Genomic DNA, 8,587 nt, shown 5'->3' with positions numbered 1-8,587 from the left:
CCCCCCCCCCCTTAAGTTCAGCTTAGAAGAACATAAAAGTTAGGCCAGTTCTACACTGGTGACTTTGGCTAGGACTTTGAAATATATACTACTGATCCATAAAAGTGTTAAATAAGAGAGACAATAAATCATTTACAAGTGACATGGAGACAGATTTTGCTATTTCTGCAGTTTATTCACCAAATAGACATGTAACCTAATCAATTGAAAGGAAACTAACATCAATGCTTGGCAAAATAAAGCTAAAAATACAGCTGATCTCAAGCCTGATTACTATTTTTACCCTCTCTCCCTTTGGCTACACACATTTTATCCCTTTCCATAAAATTATATATATATAGCCAAGTGAAACCTAAATTTTTAAAAAAAACGAATCAATGGGATCAAGTTGTGAGAAGAACGAAAGTTCTCTAGACCATGGCTCCTCACTGAACAGATTCCTATCAAAGCTGGAGTCTCCAGTTTGCAGCATCAGAGCTCATTTTACAAGTCCTGGAAAATGGCACCGTTATCACTCTCCAAAAACAACACCCGCAGGTTTGATCTGTATAATTTCTACATTATGAATGCTTCAGGCCACATTCTTGCATGCAGGCCTGTCAGTAACTATGCAGGGATGGAAATGATGGACTGATTGAGGAGCTGGCTGCCGCTCCTCTGAGAGCTGTTCTCCTGAAGCCAGTAAGCACTGAGACACATTAGTACATGGCAGCAATTCATGCATTTTGATGATCCACCAGAGATGGGAAAAAGAGGCTGGAGACCCCAGTAGTGCTGATGACACTACCAGTCATCTCCTTGGTGACATTGCTACAATAAAATAAAAGAACTTCTATGAATCTTCTTTCTGAAACTTCCAGTTTTTCAAAGAACCTATTTCCCTTAAACATTTGGATTTTTTTGTTTGTCTGTTTTTGTTTGTCTAGATAAGATATGGTTGTAGTCCACTGTGCACCTACATTCTAGCAAGAGATGGGACCTCCATAGGAAGACCACATGGAAACCCTACCCACACAAAACCTGCATGGCCTGGCTTCACACAGAGTGAATGGGGCTCAACTGTGTCATGTCTGTAGTCATAGGCTGCTGGAACCTGAGACATAGAAGAAACTTTCTCAGGATATGCTGGGCCTGATTTCTGCAGTCCAGTAAACCTCTCCAGGCCAGAGATGATTTTATTACTTGCTGTACTCATAGTCCCTGCCTCTCACAATCATTTGATGCCTCTATGCTACACTGGAGTAAATTAAAAGTCTTGATGACTCAGTAGGACAAGATTATTCATGAAGAGGGTGATGCACAGGCACACTGCTTAGGAAAGAGAAGTCCATCTCTACATTCCAGGTGAACAGACTGAGGCTACAATTTTGCAAAGGATTTTGGGGCTATGTTATTTATTAGGTTTGCCATAAGTTATAAACATAGGCTGTGCGTTCAAACCTACATGTATTGCATTACAACAGATTCCTTACAGTCATTCTCATGCTTACTGCTAGCTTATGTGGTGAATGTTATGAAATGCATCATTTACCCTTAAAATATATCCCAAAGGGTCAGATGATATGGGCAATGAATAACTTTAAGTTACATACCAAAGTAGGTTTTCCTGACTTCTTGATTAATGAGATTTGAGGCCAAATAACTGTGTTGTGGCACTGTCTTGAGTACTGCAGGAAGCTCAGAAGCAACCCTGGCCTCCACACACTAGTGGACAAGAGCCTCTTCCACCAATATTCTGATAATCAAAAGAGTGGCCAGACATTGCCAGGTGTCCCCCTGGGGCAGAATCACTGTTAAAACTACTGACATAGTCAGTGGATTCACCTCTGAATAGCTTTTCTCCTGTCAGAAGCCAAGCCCCCAGAGCACAGAGGCAGGCACAAGCACTTGCCTCACTCTTCTGGAGAATTACCAGGGCAGGATCATTCTGAATCACCTCAGTGAACTGTGAAATCATGTTTTCTTGGTGAAATCCGAAGTTTCATGAGCAGCATCATGGATATCAGGAATGGGTTCCTTGGCAAAATTAGTGGTACTCACAATACAGTGTGTAGATTGGCTGAATATTGTAATACTCACACCTTTCTTCAAATGAACAGAGCAAACAAATTCAGCAAGACACTGAAAGCATAGGGTCCAGGGCTTGAACCTAAATGATCCTGCCTTCGGGGAAACAGATTTCTCACTGCTTGTTGTCTACTGTTGGAATAAGCACCTTGCCCTGGATTAGCTTCTAATCTGACTCGAGTGAAATGCTCCACAAACATGGTGGTCTAGTACCTAAAAGACAGCTGGGCTTTCATCCAGCCTACAGTGTAGGCTGTATGAATTGTTACTTGTTCATGAAAGTTCATTTAATAAATTCCATTGTGTGTGACAAAATTTGGTAAGACTTACTTTGGCCATCCCCAAGAAGCAAGGCTGTGGAGAAGCAGCTTCCTTTCACCCATCACAAGCTTCAGATGAACGTTGTTACAGAGAAGATTTTAAGAGCTGTGCACAACTAGACCAACAAAGGTAGTGTGTGACAACAAGCTGCCCTAAGTGGTGGGTATACAGGTTGAGTTAGCAGCTGCCTGCATGGAACAGGGAAAGAGGAAAAGCAGAAGTATTAGTTAAACAACAGCAGCTACTGGGTGTGGGTCCACCTTGGGCCAGGCACAGTGTTGAGATCTGATGTATATCATTCTTAAATCTTTCAATAACTCCTGTAGAGAATTAGTATTGTTATTATTTGTATTTTAGTAAGGGTCTACAGGGTCTCACTACATAGATTTGACTCATAATGATCCACTTCGGTTCAGCTTCCTAAGAGCTGAGATTATAGGCGTGCACCATCCTGCCCAGTTTCAAATGCCATTTCAGCATGCCCTGGGGGGTAGAGCCAGCAGGCAGGCCCATGGATCAAACTCCCAGCCCCTGCATCTGCCTGAGTAGGTGCTTTAATCCACTGAGCTATTTGGCTGGCCCAAGAATTATTATTTTTGATTAATGAAAAACAAGAAGGTTCAGAGAGGTTAGGGAACATGGACAAAATGAAGGTCAAGATTCAAACCAGGTCTGTCTAAAACTTACAACATAAAAACATTTCTGTCCAAAACACGCTGCATCTTTTATTACAAAACATCATTTATTGATCATTCACTTTCCTAAAAAATGCAACAGTGAGAACAGGAAACTTTTAAGACTTGCCATAGGAAGAAAGTTTTTATACCTATTGTCTGGCTTCCTTGTCACTTGCCAGCTGCATGTTTTGTCACCGCTGACAAAGGAAAGGAAGCTGACTAGGACTAGGGGATTCATGCCCAAGAAGGTCACAACAATATTAAGGCTCTCAATGTTACCTGCTAGTTTGTAACTCTAAGATATACTAACAAGTAAGCACTGTCAAACACCTGCTCCCAGTTGAGTATACTGTCCTCATTCTCTGAAGTTATCTTTCAGACTATATTCTTTCATTACAGCTACTGCTGATCCCAGATTGCAAACTCTAAAACCCATGCGCAGTCTCCATGTTCAAGTATAAAAGTTTGTTTCAGGACCATGGTAGGTTGCTGTAGTGTTTACAGTTCTGTAGTGTCTACTACGTGTCACACCCCTGGACGAGTTGGTCAAGCCGTGGCACAGTGCAGGGGCACGTGAACAACCTTCTCACTGCCAGACTTGCTCCCTGGTCAATCTGGACACTGCAACACAGTTAAAGCAGAGTTCTTGAAGTCAAGCAGTGGTGACCCTGGTGACTGAAGTGGTACTATTAAGTAGCAGGAATCCATCTCTTCATCATTAATTAAATGGAGCTTTCAAATGGTGTCAGACCTTAGGAAGTATCTTGGGACAGAGCAGGGAGGTCCCGGCTTTCGGACTCTGGAGGGGGTGATGGCACAGTTCTCTTTTTCTTGGCTGCCAGGAATTCATGAATTGCTCCTTCTATCCGTGACATGAAGGTGGATCCACCACCTGAGTTATAAACCTGTCCACTCCCGCTTCCGACATCCCTGTCTGAACCACACTCCTGTCTCAGGCCATTTCACAATTGGTTCTTATTCATTGTAGGATTCCATTCTTGCTTGTCCAGATGTGTGCATACAAAATTACCCACTTTCTGTGTCAGGTTTTGGTAAGCTGGCTTGGTGTCCACGTCGTCGGCCAGGCAGTCCCTGCGGAAGTTGTCAAACAGGCCCCGCTCTTGAGCTGCTCCACAATGAGAGCGATGAGCTGGGGGTCGCCGGGAGGAAGGCTGGCCGGGTTAACAGGGCCGCCGCCGCCACTCGCCCTGTCCGCCGGCCGCTGTCCCCGCCGAGGCCTGGCCTGCTGCTCCCGCGTCCACCGCACCCGGTTCCCCGCCGCTGCCGCTATCTGCCATGCCTGAGCCCGGGGCCGGTGAAACAAACTCTGGACTGCTTTTTCTCAGAGGCAGAGGCCTTAGATTATACAAACTTGGCAAAAGCCTCCCACGCTTGAGAAAGTCTCTCTCTCTCTCTCTCTCTCTCTCTCTCTCTCTCTCTCTCTCTCTCCCTGCCTAAACTAGATAAATGAACAACTACCAAGTTGAATTGACATGAAAAAAACTTACAAATGAACTCTCCCCTTCAATGGACTTCCTGGGGAATAAAGGGCTCCAATTCTAAAATAACCCTTTATTTGGTCCATAAATGCATTCTCTTCTGCACATTACTTGTTACTTCCTCCCATCCACCTCTGTGTTGCCTGCCTGACCCTAGAGTTCTTTCAATATATGTACACCCTGCAGTAATTGTCAGCTTCAAATGCTTTTAAAACAAAATGCTAAAGGCATAGAAAAGAAAGATCAAACTCATCTTAATGACTGAATGAAATCTAGGTTCAAATCTAGGATATGGTGGTTTGATTCTAAGAGAATCTCTTGGTCTCTGCAAGCATTGAATTTTTTTTTCCTTTGTGAAGGAGGAGTATTTGCCAAGAAAATTAAATAACATGCAACATAAAATGTTTGTCAGTGGGCTACTGACAAACAAGCATAAGAAAAATGTTGGTGCTATTTTATTATTCCCTGGTTAAACTCCTGACCCACACATTTAAAAATAAATAAATAAATAAATAAATAAATAAATATAATTTGCTCAAGATAATACTTTTACCTTTTTATCCCTAGTTTATATAACCCCAATAATGTTGCTACTTCTTCCTGATTGATATGGATGGATATATATATATATATATATATATCACAGTCTGAACATAATCCCCACACACTCTAGTCTCACAAAACGCTCTCTATCCTCCTTATCCTTCCTTTTATGATACCCACCTGTGGGGAGCCTTGTCGGGAGTGCTCCAAAACCTGAAGTATCTGAGGGCCTTAGTCTGCTGCCTTTCACAGTTGCGCAGTAGGATACACTTATGTAACCATGACTTAGCACAGCCCACTGTGCATCTGCTACAAGGTTAAATCAGTATACAAGAATATAAACATGTGATACTGTCTAATATATACAAGATGGACAATAAAGATGCTCATTACCTGCTGCTTGCTGTTCTTGATGTGTTTTCTCTGGAGAACTAATAAGCGAATACCTTTTCAGCTCTCAGTAATAACACCACTGCATTTAGAATTACATCTTCACCAATTCTAAATTCTGTGAAGGCAGGGGATGTGTTTTGTCTCATCTTTCCCTGTGTCCCTAGCTCACTACTCTCATAAGGCTGAAGACATCGTAGAGCTCAATAGCTTCTGTCCATATAGTAGTTGTGTCTGGAAAATCCTGGGAGGTAGCACCTTCCCTTCCTGTTGCTATGAGAAGTCTTGCCAAATCAGTTCCAAGGATAGCAGTCTGAACTTTTCTTCTTAGATTTCTCCATCCATGGGGCCAAAACTGTGGCTCTGCAGCATAAGCACCTTCCTGGTAAGTGCAAGGTGCCAAGTTCAATCCTGGATTTCCCCTACATGTAAATCAGGATGTGTTTCACCATCCATGATAAGCTGGGCCCAAAGCAGAAACTACTGGTAGAAGGACATGGCACAGCAAAGCTGCCTTGTTCACGGCAGACAGAAAACAGAGCAGTAGAACAGCACAGAGAGGTAGGGACCAGGGACCAGGTACATCATCCAAGGCCACACATCAACGACCCACCAAGACAAACATACAAGTGTGCTCCACCAATGCCCTGAACAGATCACAAAGCCAATCAAGTTGACAGTCCACACTCAACACACATGTGCCTTAAAGCTTACCCACTTCCCAGTGGGACCCACAATGAATGGGGCAGAGCACAGTTTCCCTTGGACTCTCCATACATAAGTTGTGTGGTGGGGCTATTTGGCCATGATGAATCAGGGCCTGAATGGTTGCAGAGATAGTGCACAGTGTGCAGCCAGACTCAAGCCTTGACCCAGCTGGCCAGCACACACACTCCTCCATTTCTCATGTGGCCAGAGCTCTCTGGAGTTAGGAAATTCACTTTTGTAAAATTTCACTTATTTTGAAATTTTGATGATGCTTTCTTATTCAGTGAAAAAAAAAAGACCCTGCATTCTTATAAAGCAATAAACTGTAGTTCTTTGATTTATTCTAAGAAAAAATGTTATTGAATTTACTCAACAATTACCAGCTGTGCGCCTACTAGCATCAGGTGCTGTGTGGAGGAGGAGTTGCTCTGGTGGGGAAGCCACACTGGGATGAGGTCAGCACCTCCAAGACAATGAGGCCTTTCATGATTATAAAATAACTTTTTTGGACTCTCTTCCCAGTGATCCAGTACAGTAAACAAAACATAGTAGATATCTATATAAAACTTCTAACATCAACTAGAATTTTTTTGAAGAGACCCATGATAGTTTGGGTGTTATTATCAATTATTCTAATTTAGTTTCTCTCATGACACAAAAGGTACATGCAGGTGCTGCCACATCCAACTTGCAACAGCTTTATGAAACAGGTTCTCACTGAAGTGTTCACAACATCTTTACGAACAAGCACACCTCATTCTGACATGCATCTTCCCTGTGGTCGATGGGATGTGATAACAGGGAATGGGGTTGGGATTTTACCCTTTCCATTCTTTAGGCTGTGCATAAATATTCCCCAATGGTTGAAAGCAAACCAATTCAGAAAGGAAGAGGCCCAGATGCACCTTTGCTGTTCTCACTGGGTGGGGGCCTGACCGTGGGGATGGGGTGGAAGGGAGAAAGAAAGGACGAGACTCTTCTAAATTGCTAGGGATGGCACAAAGAGCACAAGGTTGCTCCCAGCATTTGAATCTAAGTTCTTCCCTTTGGCCTCAGCCAAATCCTCCTTCTTTTCTAGATAATTCTATTTTTCTCATGTAAAAAGTTACAAAGTTACAAACTTGTCTTACAGAATTAGTATGACAGCCAATTAAAGTAATGTCTGCAATAAATTTTAGTAAGCTATGAGACACAATGTAATACTAGGTATCATTATCACAAAAGAATGAGGAACTTAATATTCATAAATATTCACCAATGTTCTTCAGACTTCATTAATGCTCTCCAAACAGGCCTACTGTGCAACTAATTTGAAAAAATAAAAAATAAAAAAATCAGTAGTTTAACTGGGAAAAAGAGGCATCTGGAACAAATTAAAGTTAAAGAGAAACCAATGAATTAAATTCATTGGAGAAACCAGTGAATTACAATGAATCCCAGGCTTATGTCTTAAACAAAGAGTGTTATTAAAGAGTAAATGTTTGGCATATTACATGGAGTAGAGGACATGTTCAATAATCACAAAGTGACTGTGAAAGTATTTTGAAAATCGAAGAAAGTGACAGAAAGAACTTTGCTTTCTGTAACACTTGTGTTGGATTTTACTTAGTAAACCCAGTACCCACTTACCCAGGACACACAGGCAGTTATGACACAGGTGAAAAAAAAAAGAAAAAAGAAAGAAAAAAAGAACTTGGGCCAGCCAGATAGCTCAGCGAACTAAAGCACCTGCTTCAGCAGAGCACAGCGGCCAGGGATTGATCCTTGTGTGCCCCTGGTATGCGGTGGTGGCCCCACTCTCGGGCACACTGAGACAGTGATTGAGACTGGACATGATGGTGTGCACCTATAATCCCAGCACTTGGGAGGCTGAACACAGGAGGATCACTATGAGTCTGATCTATTGTGAGACCCTGTACACCCTGTCCTAAATTTTAAATAAAAAAGGACACAGGTGAGACATTAATAACAAGTCACAGACTTCTGGGTAGAAGATAACATGGGCCAAGACAAGGAAGGTTGTTTGCCTTGCTGTGAGCACACCTGTGAGCATCAGTGCTGGTCTCGAGCAGCTAGAATGAACTAGGAGTGAGGCTTGGAGGCTGAGGCAAGCAGATAATTGCCAGTTTGAGGCCAGCCTGGCTACATAATGAGCTCAAGTTTAGCCTGACTTGGGTGGTGCATCCCTGCCTAAAACATAAAACTAAACAAACCAACAAAGCATTAGAGAGAAGGAAAACAGAAAGGTTCCAAAGAAAATCCCCTTCACCTGGATGACTGGCAGGGCCACTACCCAAAAGGCAACTGGCTTGCTGCTCTGAGAATCTGGGTGTTTTCAGCATTAATCAAAACAACATCAGCAACAAAAACCAGGCTTCTAAT

The 8,587-nt window shown here is 42.6% G+C and overlaps 1 pseudogene; it reads right to left on the bottom strand.

Annotated features, from left to right (window-relative positions):
* Nucleotides 1–3,733: 3,733 nt before the first annotated feature.
* LOC101591281 lies at nt 3,734–4,363 on the bottom strand (annotated as a pseudogene).
* Nucleotides 4,364–8,587: the final 4,224 nt, after the last annotated feature.

This window comes from Octodon degus, unplaced genomic scaffold, assembly GCF_000260255.1.
Source record: "Octodon degus isolate 3935 unplaced genomic scaffold, OctDeg1.0 scaffold00081, whole genome shotgun sequence".
NCBI classification, from domain to species: domain Eukaryota; kingdom Metazoa; phylum Chordata; class Mammalia; order Rodentia; family Octodontidae; genus Octodon; species Octodon degus.
This window is presented reverse-complemented; position numbering and strand designations above follow the sequence as displayed.